The sequence below is a fragment of the Coturnix japonica genome, chromosome 10 (genome assembly GCF_001577835.2).
Source record: "Coturnix japonica isolate 7356 chromosome 10, Coturnix japonica 2.1, whole genome shotgun sequence".
Taxonomy (NCBI): domain Eukaryota; kingdom Metazoa; phylum Chordata; class Aves; order Galliformes; family Phasianidae; genus Coturnix; species Coturnix japonica.
The window spans coordinates 10,600,896-10,617,776 of NC_029525.1; the positions used below are offsets into that span (position 1 = coordinate 10,600,896).

The 16,881-nt window shown below is 40.1% G+C and overlaps 1 long non-coding RNA gene across 1 annotated transcript; it reads right to left on the reverse strand.

The window, feature by feature from the left end:
* Positions 1-788: 788 nt before the first annotated feature.
* On the reverse strand, positions 789-15,229 carry LOC107318784. Its single transcript, XR_001557489.2, has 2 exons — positions 14,830-15,229; positions 789-13,306 (listed from the first exon to the last, which is right to left on the reverse strand). It is a non-coding gene; the product is annotated as an uncharacterized LOC107318784 (long non-coding RNA).
* Positions 15,230-16,881: the final 1,652 nt, after the last annotated feature.

Genomic DNA, 16,881 nt, shown 5'->3' on the forward strand with positions numbered 1-16,881 from the left:
CTCAGTTCTACAGAGGTCTTCCACAAGAATACTAATGATTTCTATACTAAGTTGATGTAAGGACTTCCTTGTCTGTGATGAGACTCAGAGAGAAAGGTACCGAGGCTCATCAGTGAGTTCAGCTTTGTCTGCTCCTTGCTGCCCAGTTCCAGCTGGGAGCAAGGAAGGGATGGTGCATCCAGGTGTTCCTGTTCACAGCTGTGTATGTGTTGCATTCAGGATGCACACAGGGAGGAGGCAGGTGACTGAAAACATCTCAGGAAGATCTTCTGATCCTAGGAAAAATGGGTGGATGTCTTGAGGGAGGAATGAAGGCACTTGGTAAAAGACTTGTCCTAGATTGTTGCTCTTGAAGAAGGAGTGGAGTCAGTGATGTGGGTTAGGATCACGCCCTGGTGTTGGCACAGTGGATATGGAAAATCTTTTCCTGTTAAGGATAGGAAACTGTGGAAATGCAGAACTTGCTGTTATTTGGGATTTGTCAACTCTGGAGTGCCACAATCAAGCTTATAGGCGGGCCTGTTGGAGAGCCAGTTAGTTGGTTTAGATATCTCTATTGAACGACTGGTGAATGTGCTTAGTGTCTCTGGAAACTCATCTTTGAGAAATAGATTCCCCAAACCCTGGTGAAGCCTGCAGTGGGACTTCAGATCCCAAGACTGATTTGCTATGAGGTGTATGTGAATAGCCGAAGACCAGAAAAGCCTTCTCCATTCTGTTGGTATTTGCTGAAGAAGGGCCAGGGTTGTGAGGACCTACAGAAAGAGGCAGGTGATACTGAATATGAGCTGACCTTTGGATGAGATATTCTGCTTCTTTCCTTCTGACCCCTAAAGAGTATCACTCAGTAGCTCATGGCCATATGGTGCTTAGCAGAATATGGTTTAATTATAAGGTTAGAAAGGCAGCACATGCACTTGAAAGGCAGAAGAAAGGGTGATAAAACAAACTGCTAGTAAAGGAAGTCTGTTCCTGTATCACGTTGTTGTCTAGGCCAATTATAGCCCAGGAATGATGTTGTTCCTTTAGACACAGTTGCTCATAGTGGCCTGACAAGGAGGACTGGAGACTTGCTGCAGTGCTGAGAACAGTCCAAGCTCCTTAAACTTTGGTGTAGAAGTGTTGTATATACAGTGGTTGTCCAGGGCTCTCCCTTGGTCAAAACTGATCCTGACTTCTAAGTTTTCTGAAATGCTTTACCTCTAGTGTTTTTTCAAATGCTACCCTGAGCTTTTCCAATGAGTACATGAGAATGATAACTTAGCTGCCACTCCAGGCTGTTCCTTGGTTGACTGAAGCAATTATAATGCAATAGCTCTCATAGAAGGAAGGAGGTAAATATTGACCATGTAAGCAGTATGTAGCATAGTATATGTGGATACAGAAGACCAAATGTACAGGCCATCATACCTGTGTCTGTGTTTTTACAGGACTTGTAATGCCAATGCATATGTTTAGAAATGCTGCCCGAGAATAAATAAGAACTTCACCTGATCTTGTAGCAATTGTAGCCTTTGCAAAAGTGGGCAGGAAGGTTGAGAGTGGGTATTGCGGGCAAATCATAGTTTAGAATGCAGGTATTATAAATGTGCTATTCATCACAGTTTCCTAACAAAGACGTGGTCTGAATAGTTGGTAATGAAATGCTTTCTCGGTGCAGTAATTTTACTTACTGTTCAGATATGCTATCGACAAGTTTAGATAGAGGTGTTGTTTTCTTTTTCTGAGAACAGATGAACAACTTAATGTATTGAATAAAATTTCAACTTCTAAAAATGACATGCTGGGAAAAATAGATGCGTCTTAGCAATGCTTGGCTCTAGGGGTGAAATGAAAAAGCAAAACTGCAGGACTCTTTCCAGCTAGGGGGAGTTCTGATAAGGTCATATAACAAAAGCCTAATATCATCACTCTGGGTTTCTAGTTATTATTTTAGTGTGTGCTCTGACCAGTGCAAGCGCTGCTAATTTTGTTTTGTGCAGCTGTCCACCATGTCAGGGGTTTGAATCTTTGCATTGTTGGACCTTGCACTCTCTGAGATAGGCCTGTTTTTTTTTTTCTATCTCTTCAGCAGTCTCAAAGCTGCTTATTACTGCTGGAATGATCCAGCTGAAAGTGACAACAGAATAATTTTCTGCAGTTTAATAGTTTGATGAAGCTCATTAAAGGTTATGCCATGTATCTGCTAACTATCTTCACACCACAATGCAGGAAGGCAAATGCATCTGATTTCTATGCAGTAGTATGCAATCAAATGATGCTAAAGCAAGAGTGAGTGAGGTAAAGTTTCAAGAGGTGGTTTTTTGCCCCTGTTCAAACATTACACCTTTGCAGAGCATTTTAATGGGGTGGGAAACTGCAGAAGGAAAACCATCTGACACTTTGGCGTCTCTTTCTGAGATCTGCAACCTGGGAGGTTGTTAGCCAGGAAGGCAGAAGTTGACAATCTGCTTCCTCGACCTTCACACATGTAAACACCAATGGCCACTCAAAGTTTTTGAAATTGTTTGTGAAAACCTTAATGACTTGTTGTTATCCAAAGTAAGGCAGCTGCGGTTTCCTGGAGGAAGCCAAAACTATGGAATTTAAGCATGTGGTGCAAGATGCTCCAGGGAGCAGCTGAAGTTGCACTGAAATTTGGATGACCTTCACAGGACCAGTCTTTAAGAGTGGAGTGGTGATTTCATGTGACTTTTAGAATGCCCGCCCTTAGTGGTGTTGATCACTATCAAAATTATTTACTTATTTTATACCAATACTTAAAGCATTTGCTTTCCGTTTTCCTCAGGCTAGTGTGTTTTGACTCTCTGAGACTTGCAGCTGATTTCTGCATGAACTAGATCTGTTAGGTAATAATTACCATGCTGACATGCTCGTCTTCCTCTATAAAAGAGAGGGGTGTTCAGTTCAATAGTAATTTAGCTCAGATCATGGTGTGGTTTTTTTTGTTTTTTTTTCCCCTCTCAGTCATCTCTATCACCTCAGTGGTCCAAAATTCAAACTAAATCTTGCTTGGCACAAGGATTAAGCTTGATTTCTCCAGAGGTGTTACTCAAAGCTATGACTCTTAGCTGGCAGAATAGCAAACATTGGTATGCATTCAGGGTTGACTTCTTTGAGCATCTGCTCAGATCACTCTTTTGAGATTGTTAGTTACAAAGCAAAAACTTCAGTTATTTGTTCATTCAGTAGTGTAGAGAACAGCTGACCTGGATAAACAAACTTAATGATCTGGAGAGGCAGGTGATTATGTGGGTTTTTTTATGTCAGAACTGGAAATTACCACTTAGGCACATATTGTGAAGTGAAAGCTTTAAGTTCAGATTTGATCCAATGAATCAGATCAGTTCATTCCATTTTATCTTGAAGAATCTGATGTGGAGATGCAAACAGTTCATTGTATCAGAAACTTTTGGGTTTAGGCCAATGTACTCTATCTAAAGAAATTCTTAATTTTGAATTTTGAAGGGTGAAGGAGCTCTTAGCATTGGGTTGCTTTGTGAAAAGCATTCTGGAATGGGACAGGCCTGCTGTAGGGGAAATGGCAATTCTGTTCCATCTGGAATGTATTTGTTAGATTGGTCTTGATGGGAACTCTCTGAAGATAAAATAGGACATAGTCATCCTGGCTTGAATCTGCTGCTTAAGGCAGTGAAGGGAGTTAAAGTTGTTTAAAGAGAATTCTTAAGAAGATATAGATTTTCCTCATCCTTTTTCACCTCTCCAGATTTTGTGGCACCTACCTCAGGCAAAAGTGGGGGAAAAAAAACATCCATTGCCTCTGTGTGTTCTGGAATAATAGCTCTGCACTAGGAACAAATGCATTCCATCACATATGCATGTATGTGTGAACAAGCTGCAGTAATCTCTGCCCCTGGAATTGGCTCCAGTCCAGAGGCTGGCTTGCGTTGCGGGGCAGAGCAGGTGGCATCTTTACTCAGTCTCCAGTTTTAGATTGCACGTTATCTTTAGGGCAGCTTTAGCTTCTAGCCAGAACTCTGTTGGAAGCCTCTTGATGCACACCATCTGGTAAAAACACCAAGTCAGCCTGGTTTGATCCTGTCTCTTGAGGGGGTGGTGGTGAGGAAGTTACTGTACACGTTGTTCTGCTGAGCTACTTCAAATGACCTTTTAAGTAGGTACCATGAATGAGGATCCCAGCAGCGGCTTATCGGCATTAGATTGCATCCTTGGAGTTGTGCTTTGTGGCAATGTTCTAGTACCAAGGGAAGCTTTTGACTCCAGAACTGTTCTGTGATACTATCTTCCCATGTTAATTGCATCACTTCTAGTCAGAAAGGATGCCTTAGTTTTAGACTCTTTCAGCATGGATGGCACTTGGTATCTCTAACCACACTTTTCTGCTAGAATTTTACTTCCCTCAGTATTCTTTTGGGATTAGAAGCAGAACTGAACACAGTTTAGACAGGGGGGAAAAAAAATAGAAAAACCACAAATGTGGGTATACTGTAGATTTGTGGTGACAGACATGATGGTGTTTTCTTTCCTTCTCTGCTCCTTGAAGTGTTGCTCTTCTGATTCATTTTTCCTTTGTTGATGAATGCTGAGCTAACGCTTACACAAGTCTGTCCACACATTTCTCTTCTGAGTGGCAATAGCAGATCTAATCACTGTGTACCATGGTTGGATTGATTTCCCCATCGCGCCCGCAGAGCACAACTTTGAAGTTACTGATGCTGAATTCCATCAGATAAGGGCTTCTGGTCTCTGTGAAAAACTTTGAGGACTGGCCAAGTAAATTTAGGAGACACCAGGCAGGGAACAGAATTATTTTGTATTTTGAGTTGTTGGCTTTGGTGGTATCACTTTCATCTGTTCACACCTCTGGGTCATTAATGCTTTACCCCCCAAAAAAAAGGAGGTGGGTGGGTGGAGTTTGAAGTGGAACACACTAGAGCAAGTACTAGCTGTTCACTCTTTGGGGCTTATAAGTACTACACTACTGGTTAAGAACAATAAATTTAGCTCATAAGGCTGGGGGAACATCTGAGGGTGTACCAACTAAGGCAGTGTGGTGCTCTTAGTGTGGCTGTAGTGAAAGGGTTGGGGAGAGCAAGTGTCCACTCAGCTGGAGAAGCAGAAACACTGCATAGTTCTCTTGGCACCAAACTTCTTGGAAATGTCTGAAATGCTGCGCACAAAAGTGAAGAAGCTTTAAATTTTTAAATGACCTCATTAACCTTCATCTAAAATGTGATGACAATACTTAATTTGTTGTACAATTAATATTTTTAAAACTCCTCAAATTTTGTTGTGCTTTACCATTTTGCTGAGTACTTAGACAATGCTGACGCTAGTTAACACTTCTCTTGATGTTCCTATTTGCCTTTAGTAAAAACTAGTCACATCAGAAGCACTGTGTGCACAAGATACAGTCTCAAACATTGCTGGGATGCAGTTTTTATTTTCTGTACCTGTTGATTTTACTCTGGCCCCAAGGTTTTCATGCTGACTATTAAACACAGAATGCTATAACTTACCAAGTACTGTTTATTTGTTAGGGCTTTAAACTTATCTTTACTAGTATTTCTACCAGTCTTACTGTATTGTTTGCCTTAAAGCATTTCCACATGTTCAAACTATAAAACCAGCACCCCTCTGTGATTCCTCTTTTTTTTTTGCACTTGCCCCTTTTCTAAAGTACTACCCTTGTAATAGAGCAATGGGGAATGTCTCAAAAAATAAAAAAAAGCAGTTCTTGGACTGTGATACTGAGATTAGTAATGCTCCTATAGAATGTTCCAGCAGTTCTGGCTGGATGGTTGGCAGGAAGGGTGGATAGAAGGACAAGAGCTGTGACCAGGTATCTTATGATAAATGTGCATAAAGTACACAGGAGGAGAAACTAAGATCTGCAAGCAGCTTCATCCCAGAAAAAGTAGACTTCAGCAAAAATGCAAGTTCAACCTATGTTAAATGTAAGCTAGACATTTTGCACTGACTAAAATTGGAGTGCATCAGTAATGCAGTTCACAGTCTTCACCAGGACCAGCTGATTCATGGGAACTGCAGATCAGGGCCAGCAGGCTGTTCAGGAGCTCAGCAGTAAATGTGGAAACAGCTTGCTGTGGTTATGATAGCTCAGCTGCTAAAGATACCTCCAACGTGTTACTGCCTGAAGACACCACCACATTTGGCTGAGCTGTGTGCTCTGCATCACCTGAGGCAATGCTGGGATCTGCAGAGTCAGGAAGGAGGGTAAGGAAGGTGCATAGATGAGTATGAGGTGAAAAGTTTTATGGTAGATTGGGACTATAGGGCTGGAAGAAATGGAAATGATGCTGAGGTTAGGGATGGCAAGATGTGCCATAATTGAAAGGAAGAGGCAGGATCCCAAGATTTAAAGTGACTTTTGGGCAGACAGACTTGAAGTAAAGAAATAATAAAAGATTTCTGATTCTCAGAACTGCTTTATCTTCTGTCTCAGACTGATCCTGTTTCCTCATCTGCAATCCCAACCTCTAAACAGCAAAATCTCCATGCAACAGCATGTTATCTCTTGAGCATTAATATGAATTAGAAGGAAATTTGCTGCAGCCTGTGTCATAGGCTTTCTTGTCAATGTACCGTGGTACCATGCATGTGTGCAGCTGTGCTATCAGTGCCCTTGCCAGGAGGTTCAGACATGGTTAGTGATGTGGGCAAGTTATAACTGAGGATGAGAAGGTTTTGAACAAAGGTAGGAAATGAGGTAGAGATCCTTGTTCTGAATGAAATAAAGTATGGTAGGCTGCTTTGGAGGGACATGTGGTGGTTGGTGCTCATGTGTTGTCAGCTGCTTTTTTGAAGCCTCAATTCAGAGTTTCTAAACTAACAGAATACTGAGTAAATGAAATGTTTAACAAGACAAAAATCTGTCAGAAGAATATTACAGCTCTTCTTTATAGGAGGATGTTTAAAATGTGGGAAATCTATGTGAGAGCTGCTTAAAAAAAGAAAATGCTTTGGTAATATTTCTGTATGTTTTGAACATCTTTCATCCTCTCAGTTCTTGATATGCTGTTGTCTGTGAGTGAGGTTCTGCACAATCTCCCAAGAGTGCAGATGGAAGGCTGAGATGCACGTCCATTTATATGCATCGAAGGATTTAGTCACAGACAGAATAGACAGTTATGTAAAACATATCCTGGGGAAAGGAATTATGGTGCATCTCTTTTTCATGATGAAAATTTTAAAATAAAAAATTAAAATGTTTAGATGAACCTTGTTGGTGATAGTGAGCTCTGCACCTCTCTTCATGAACTCCAGAATCCTTTAATCTTTTGCATTTGCTGCAATTGCACCTACTTCAAAGCGTTGCTGCAGGCGTTGGGAAGGGTTCTGGCACTCAGAGGAAATAGGGCGGGGATGTGAAATTCTGTCATCTCTTGGAAACTGCAGCCATTTCTGAAGTGCCAGTGTGAACTATCTTAACAAAAGGGCAGCAACATTACACAGCTGGTCTGGGAAAGCAGAGAGACATGACTATATTGTCTGTAGTTACGAATAGGTTTTTTTTGTTAAAACAGGTTTTTGGGTTGTTGGTTTTTTTTTGTTTACTGAATAAAAATAAAACACAAAATCCGACCTCTTTATACTGAGGTATGCTTGGAAAATTATCTTAGGAGGGAGCTGAATATTGCATGATAATGATAGCAGGGCATGTATATGGATAGATGCTGTTCTGTCTCATGGTTTTGAAACCAGCCCTGGGCACAACTCAACCTTCTATCAACCCAGCCATTGCTGGCCTGGGGTGAAGTGGAACAGAAGGGTGAAAATGTTGATTTGCGTAGTTAGGGCTGTAAGTTTTAATGAAGCTCATTTGAATTCTGACTACTATTTCTCATACCTCTCAAATGATCTTTCAAGAAATAGTCTAGTATGTGTTAACCGTTAAGTAAGCTGAATTCATTCAGCAAAAGCTGAGGGTGGTGATGCCTTACATGGAGCAAATGCTACGCTGCTTGTGTCAGTAGGAACAGTACATCAAATCTTTTGCTGAGTGCCACGAGAATGATCTAAGCAGTAAGGAAAATACTTATTTTTCAGGCTGATATTTATACGTGTACATGAGAACAGAATGTCATTTACCAGTACTTTGGTGTGTCATATTCCTTCATGTTCTGAAGGAAAGCCTCCATCATCACTGGCATCTTGCGCTGCATTGTGCTCTAGCATATGCAGCTGATGCTTTGACTTGCAAAATTACAAGATAGTGCTCTTCATTGAAGGAGTTTAATTGTGGAAGAAGCTGTAAGGTTTTTATGGTACTTAGATTGTGTTTTATCTTAAAGGCCATATTAAAAGCATACTGCAATTAAGTCTCAAATGAATTGGGCATTGTAATGCATTTCAAGCTGCTGCTGTTGTAAAGAATTACAATCCTTGAAGTATAAAAAGTGACTAAATTGCTTTTAAAAGTGAAATTGAAGTGCACTACAGTTGTTTATTGTGCATTGCATTTAAGTGATGAATTCACATAGTGCTAGGAACAGAAGGCAGTTTTCAAGGTACTTCCAAGGGTGGAGAGATCTATTCTTTTAATAGTCAGTGTCTCTTCAGCTAACCTGTACCCCTAATCTTCTGCTCCTAAAATGCAGTGAAAATTGAATTGGATGGAAGGCTGTTTTATGTGTGTATAGAGTACACTTTAAAATAATGCTCAAACTTCTTATTTTTGTTGTATAACTGCAGCAACTCTGTTCCCTCTCTGTGTAAGTGCTACAAGTTCATACTCTCAATTAACTTATGCCCTCATGTTGGGAAGAAAGAGCAGTTCCCAGTTTAGAAGCAGAAGAAAAATGGGTTCTAGTTGGATTATTGAATTAGAATAGTATACTGAAGAAGTAACATGTAAATATAAAACTAATTGTCTCTAAGAAATCTAAGTCCAATTTTTAACTGCTGTTGGAAAGGAAGGAACTTGGCTGTGCTTTTATCTGTATTTAATAAACTTGATCTTGGTTTATACTTCCTTCTGTTATGAAAGATCAAAGAATATTCAAAGCTGGTATCTTCTTGGATTTTGCATGTTTAATGTGATGTTATTCTGTTTTTGGTATTGGAGACGGCACTGCTTGCTCAAGGCAATAAGATGAGAGAAGGTAGCTATTATTGGGTCTTTGTGATACCCACTCTGTTAACATTACAGGTGCCCTAACCGAATAAAATCTAGTCATGCAATATGACTTTGCTTAGCATGTTCTGTAGTTACCATCATGCTACTAAGAAAGCTGTGTGCTTGTGTTTCTGGATTATTTTTTTTATATAAAGAAAAGCTAATATATTGCCTACGACTTTATAAAAGTCTATAATGCTTCTCTATGGAGGCAGTAAAATCCATAGGCATGGTACAGTAATCTTAGTCCAATGTTAGTCCACTTTGTACCTAAAAAATGATGCAACATAGTGCTTACGTTAATTCATTTATATCTATTAGTAAACGCTACACCATTCACAAGGAACATGTGTTCTGAAGTAATCTCAAACAGGGCGCAACCTCTTACCTGCCCAGGCAAAGACAGTTGAATTGTTGCACATCCGTACAAAGAGTTCATGATATCACCTTAATTTTTAGGTCTGTAGCTTTCTATATAGGTAGTATTTTCTAACTGTTATTGCAACATTAGTGTTGAAGTTTTAATTGCATGATTGAAATATAAAGGCTTCTATTGGTGTACTGTACTGCTGTGTAACTGTATGTGTATAACTGTGTTTTTGTTGCGTAATTGTGTGAGTTCTGGGATTACTGAGTAGCAGAAACTATTAGCAATTATAACGCTATAGGGGAAGAGATGCTTTAAAAATATATGAATACATAGACATATATATCTTCCTTTTTTTTTTTTTAGTCATACCTAATACATACATCTACAACTATTTTAGACTATCCTTAATTAGGTTTAGGCACAAAATTTTATTTCCCTTGTGATGTTTGCAGATGTTTTGCATTGTCCAAGATAATATAAGGTAAAAAGAAGTTGATCTGGGATGGCTGGAATGTTAGATAACCAGAGGGAAAAAAACAACTTGCAAAACCTTCCTATGGCCAGTTTTTTCACCTGCTTTTATGTTTTTCTTTTCTCTTTAAATATATGCTTGCTTTGCTTTGATAAGGCTTGCTTATCCTCTTTCCTTGAAGCTGCAAAATCTAATCTTAGTGAACTGCGTAGTAGAGTATTTGGAGAAACTAAGAAGTACCAGTAACAGTGCTGTATCAACAAAATGTGGTTTACAGCAGTCTGATTCTGCCAGCTCAGCAGTCCTAGACCAAGCTGATGCTTGGCTGGAAGCCACCCGGGAACCATAGGTACTGTAGGCACAGCCCAAGACAAGAGGTCAAGATCAAACTCCTGGCAAATATTAGGCTGCAGATGCTGAATGAGCAGAAAGACGACTTCATTCAGCTCCATCACTGCTGCTGAGCTGACAGATGGGGATAAACTCCCACTGACATCCCTTTCCTCCTCGGTAGCAAAGGCTTTCTGTGAATGGCCAATCACACCCTGGCAGCAGCTTTCGGCAGTTGTCTCATTTGAGTGTAATGTTGCTATGCATTATCTATACATAAATGGAAAATATGCTTTCAGGAAAGCTAAAGAATTCTGGTTTGTGTTTCTCTCCTGAGACAATGTGAGACAGATATTAGCAGGGGATGAAGGGGAAGTGTGGACCTTAGGCTGAAAAACCAGGCCACGGTCTGGGTTTTGCTAATTCCAACTTAATGTGTGGTTTTGAAGCAGAACTGTTATGAGGAAGTGCTGTTACTATAAAAATATATATCTGCTAGATTTGTTACTTGGCTGTTGTAGAATTAAAGGGAAAATGAGAAATAAGTTACCACTGTGGGACCGCTGGGAGCCAAATTTTCAGCCTTTATGACTATCTGGCATTATGAAAGAATATCATGAATGCCTGGCATTCCAAAATCTGTTGTAGCTAATTTGTCCTGCCTTTTTGTACTCTTTTTGACTTTCTATCTGATAAAGTGTATTTTTGACTGTTGAAAAGCAACATGTAGCCGTTCTGCAATTCATTTTTTGAAATAGCTTTGTAGATTTACCAGATGAGAAGTGCTGAGAAAAGACAACTATTTTTCATCTGTTTTCTCAGAGTTGGTTGGTGTCTCTCCTCTCTTGATAATTTATGCCCTCAGATGATTTTTTTTTTTTTTTTTCCCCCTTTGGAAAAAAGGCTTGGAATGCAAAGATTAAATTTCACTAAGGTTTAATCAGATTTTTGCAAAACGTTGAGCCAGAAGAAATGAGCTCAGCCAAAGTGAGTTCTGAAGATTCCTGTACCACCACCCCTGAGTTAGAGCAGGCCAGATGAGCTCTCAGCTGCCACTGCTGATTTACTTTTTTCCTTGTCTAACTGTGGTGATGCTGACTAAATGCTTCTGAAAAAAAACAACAATGTCACCAGAGATGGGAATGTAGAAAAAGATCCATGTCATGTTCAATGACTGACCATAGGGGAGTTTGTTGCTGTATGAGAGGTGTTGAGGTCATCCTCATGTGTGGCGCTGCTCTTAGCTCAATACTTACGTTGTCAGATCTGTGCTTTTGGAGGGCTCGTGAGTGGGTCCAGTGTACAAGTCTTTTACAGCACAATGTAATAATGTTACTGCAAGTCAGATCACCTGCAGTTTTGCTGTAGGCCATTATCTGATTCTGTAGGTCACTGATTTCTTAATTGGTCATTAAGAATGCTTTGCAACTTTTAGTTTTCTTCAAACATTTTTTTTCCAAGGATTACCCTTGCTCTCTTGCTTTTTTTTTTTTTTTTCCTCAAGTAAGATGATGGAATAACTCTCTTACTTAGTCTACAAAACATGCTGCTGAAGATAGGATCATAAAGATGAAGAATGAAAAGATTGTTCTCTTAATGCCAGAAGTCCACCTGTGTGCTGTTCACCAGTCTTCAATGTTGGTTTACTTGTCCTCTGGAGGTATAGTGCCTCAACTTCATTTGCAGGTTGCACTCATAAAAGCTGAGAGATACCAATTTTCCTGGGTCAGATCTTCACATCAATGAGCCTGGGGGATGAGCATGTCATCCCATCCAGAGGGCTGCTTGTGAGAGCTGGCCTGCTGGGAGAGCTCAGTGCCTTGCACGTGGAAAGACATGCAAGGCACGGTGATAAGGTATCCCACATGCTGTGCATGGCTAACACTGCTTTTTCAGTTGAGTTCACGTGTGGGAACAACTTGTGCTGCTATCTGCCCTGCATCTTAATGTTTTTTTCAATCCCTATTCTTTTAATACTGGAGAGTTAAGATTATGTACGAACCAGCTTGGTAAACTTGGCCAATTCTGGCTTTATTCATGAAGAGAGTTCTAATGTTCTCTGACAAATTGTTCCAGTTAAACTGTTTTGTGAAATACAATATCTGCCAGTTTCTTGCTACCGAACTATATTCCTATTAGGACACAGTGTTAATGATTCAGTACAAAATACAATGCCTGGTGTGGAATGAATCTGAAATCATTTAGCAAACTTGACTGTTAACTGAACTAACTATCCTGTGAGTGCATCGGCTGCCATCTGTCCGTTTTCTGACAGCCTTGTCGAGGGGAAAAAAAAATCCTGAGAGCTGGCAAAGGTCCAGTTTGCCGCAGGTCTGCTTTCTAGTGTTTTTGTAACAGATGTTGTGCCACATGTCCAAAGCTGCTGCCTATAATCTGCTGTGTGCTCAAATTTTTAATTTTGGGGATGCTTGACTGTTTCTGATGCAAGATTTGCATTCATCTTAACCAGCCCAATATGGGGTGCCTTTGTTATAATGATGATCTGATGAAATATCCAAAACTCCTTGTGCCTCTGTCATGGGTTTTCTGATGAATTCAGTGGACCCTGATCAGGCCTCGATTTGCATTAATAAGATGCTGATCTTTTTATCATTGAGTTTTTTCTTAAATAGTACTGAGTTTATAAGGCAAGTGACTTGGAATTAGGAAGTCCGCATGCTGCCTTTAAGGAAGAGTGGTCACTTTATCTGGGATGCTCTGGTGGATTTACACACACAGCCATGAACTAGGAATTACACTGAGTTCTTCCCTCCTCTATTATCTCCCATATGCAACATAATTCCGCAGTGAGCCTGTTTGTCATAAATGTATGTAAATCAACCAAGGTGAGCTGAAGATTTAGGAACTGCTGTGTTTTTCAATTCCATGATTAAAATGCCATGTTCCTCCTGTGGAGCTCGGTGGCTGTCAGTAGATCAGCAGGGGGGAATTATCTTCTTCCTGCAGCAATCCCTGTTGCTGCTGATAGGAAAGATTTCTTCTTCTCTCCTTCCTTTATTTTTATTAACAGAAAGTGGGGAAAAAATAGGTCAATTAGACAACACAGCATGCAGCATCATGCATCTTCAGACACTTTCTCTATGTTTTCTGTTTCTAGAGGTTTGTGACATTAAAAACTGCTAGCAGGATTTTCCATGGAATATTTCTTCCATCCTAGTTTGTATTTCAGCTTGATCAGCTTTTAGTGGCCTGCCTGTGCATTTTCTTGGAGGATGAGGAACAGTTTGGCTTTGCGTCTGTTCAGCTGTGAAAGAAAGCGCCCATTGATTTGCTTCTGGCTCGGTGTGAGTGTGTGTAAATACGGTACAACAGGTGACCTATTTTGTGTGTTGAGCATGGGAAACTGATCTCAGCAATTCGCTTGTCATCTTTCAGGACAAGCCTGTAGCTCAGTTCTGCAACACGTGGCTCAACTTGCCTTTGTACGCGGTCCGAGCTGCTTTGAGCTTTAAATATTTAGGTGACAGTTCCTGCTTTTCACAATATTAATTGAACATATGAGGAAAACAAATGTGGTTAAAATTCTGAGTCTTATTGGTTAGTCTTCATCATTTTTCATCATAGAATCTGCTATTCTTTTTTTTTTTTTTTTTTTTTTTTTTTTTCTCTGTTAAATGCCATTAACCTGTTGGGGCAATTCTTCCCATATACATTGCAGGGGTGATAAGCTTGGGATATTCTGAACTTTGGAGAAGGCCTTCATAATTTCTTTAACTACAACAGTGAATAGCTAGTGATCCCAGAATCCTGGTCTCAGCCTGAGAAATGCTCCTAGTTCAGGCTGTGTCTGCTGGCATCTGTTACTCAGCAGCAAATGTCACTCCCTCTCCAGCTCTGCTGTTAGAAAATGTTAAAAAGGAGGGCAGACAGTGAAAGTTTAATGCCTCTGAAATGACCTGGAAGCTTGCAAAAGCCTCAGCATGCAGAATACAGTTCAACCATAAATGAATTGTGAAGTACTGATGATGATTCTAACGAAATAAAAGCAAAGACAGAAAAGGTGCGGCAGCCACCAGGTTAAAAAGGACAACCAGGAAAAAAAACAAAACCAAACCAGTTTATGATTCCAAGAATGCATGCTTTATGAATATATGCTGTAGTTTGTGGAGGCACGTAACTGAGCAAGGCGACGCTTTTTCCTGCTGTGAAGTAGTACAAGATGCAAACTACTTGTCTTCGGTTAAAAAAGTATAGTTTTCTAAAAGACTAGAGGTAATTGTAGTAAAAACAGAGCAGGAAACTGTTGCAATACCAAGCTGTCATTAGCAAGTGGACAGGCAAACTTTGCTTAAGTCTGGTTGAAGATCACTTAATGTTTTTTGTCTGATAAAATCCCACACCTCTGCAACTACAGCCTAACAGCAGAGCTGGAACAAGCTGTAGCTGTCACAAGCATTTAATTTTCTATAACATGCATAGACTTAATTACATAAAAACATGTCTGTAATATTTCCCTGAAACAAAAGAGAGCTCATTCTACAGTAGCTACATCAGGACAGCTGCTGTGGTTCTTACCTGTTCAACGTGGAGACATGTTGGCAGTTCTGGTGTGTAACTGCTTGTGCCAGAGCTCCAGGATGCAGCGCAACTCTGTGCTGGATGTATGGTGGTATAGATAGTGAACCACATTTAATTGTGGTACAAATAGGTCAGAAAACAAGCAAGAAAAACACAGGACTTGGAAGCTGACTCTAAATAAGGCTATGTAGAAGCCTTAGTGTTTTCCCTTGTATCTATCCTTCTAATCCTGAAGTCAGGCGCACTCCCTCTCTCGCCTTCTCTCCATTGCTTAGCAACACTCATGGGTGAGCCTACTTAAAGCAGAGCTTTGTTCCCAAATGTGATTTCAGCAATATTTCCAGGCTCAATGTTTCTGAGATGGGAGAACTGAGTCTTTTTCTCCCAACCACTGCTAACCTGCTTTATTAAGTAGTATCTCTTCTTGCTTCTGCACTCCAGACAAGTTCTGTTTTTGTTGTGGTTTTTTTTTGTCTTTCCTGTTTTGATCTAACCAAGGGTGATGAAGAAAGCAGGGGGGGATTTGAATAAAGGTTTAATCATAGAGGGCACTCATATGATGTGTACAGCAAAGCCCTGTGTTGGGTGTAGATTGGAGTATAAATGTAGAGAGGGTCAAGAAGAGAACTATTTTTCCACTAAGTTTCCAATTTGATTTTAAGGTAGAGATTCACTGGCTAATTGCCATCTTCACAGTTCTCCTAATTTCAGCAACCAGTGAAGTATCAGTATTTCCTAGAAACTTTGTTTTCTGTGCACAGTCCCATTTCTAGAGGAAGATCTGGCTTATCCATTTTATTTCCTTTCCCCTGACTCTTATGCAGTTACACTGAACTTCAACTAAGTTGAATTGCAAATATTTTCTGTTGAAGTTTCTGAGTATGTGTAGAACACTAACATTATATGAAACACATGTAGAAGCTGCTGGTAGGTCTATGAGAGAGTTGTATTACTCTATCAGAGCTGTGACCATGTCACTGATGGCCCACTGACAGCACCCTGTTTTTATGAATGAAAGATTAGCCAGTCATGGCGTGACCCTGGAGTTTTTCTTGGCAGCATGGTGCAATGTAAATGCTTTCTTGTATTTAGGTGTTTGTTTTGAGGTTGTTACCAAGCTGAATTTCCATTGAAAACCAAGGTTTTGGGTGGTTTGTTGTTTAGAAGAGATGAGGTGTGCAGTCTTGTGCTCTCTCAGCTCTGAGATGAGGAATAATCTGTGGTCACCTAGCAAAAAGCCAGAGCACAGAAGTTGTCAAGGTAAATCTCCAGTAAGGTTTGTAGGGACATAATAAAATAGATTTGGGGAAAAGGCTGTAGGGTTTTTTCTGTGATAACTTGGGGAATTGTGAGTTACCTGAATCTAAAATGTACTTGCCTTGGAGTTTGTCTGAATAGAAACCAAATGAAATTGAGTTACTGTGTAGTCTTAGGAGTTTTGTCATGGTGCTTTGCTGTGAGATTCTGTCCTTTTAACATGAGATTGAATCAGCTGAGGCTGGAGTATCCCCATGTGAGGTTATTTACCAAATAAGAGCCTATTTTAAAGCTTTTACAGCAGGAGTACTGAAGAACATTGTAATCTCTTGTTATCTCCTGTATGTTAGCTAGTGTGTTCCTGCTTCTGCACCTACTTCTATTGAGTATGTGCCATTACCTTCATAGTCTTGATGCTGCTGTGTAACTTCAAAAATTAATGCTGTTATGAGGAAATAAATTGAATGTCGAAAAGAAGAACAAGACAAAGGTAAATTTACCCTTCTGGGTGAGGGAAGTGAGTTACTTTTGTATCACTGATCTTAGTGTGTCAAATTAATCCAAGTACACTTCCTGAATTGCATGCCAGCTGTTCCACTGTAGCATAGGAGCTATTTCAGAATATGAGGTCACTCAGAAGTGCTGCATACCTTGCAGGAGGTAGATCAAATGTTTGCTAGCTGTTAGGTGTGCACTATGTGCTTGGGAGTACTCTATCACCTCTATCACTTGCAGCCTCTTTCCCTGTGACTGCAGCTATCCCCAAGTCTTTGTTCCTGACAAAAGAGGTGA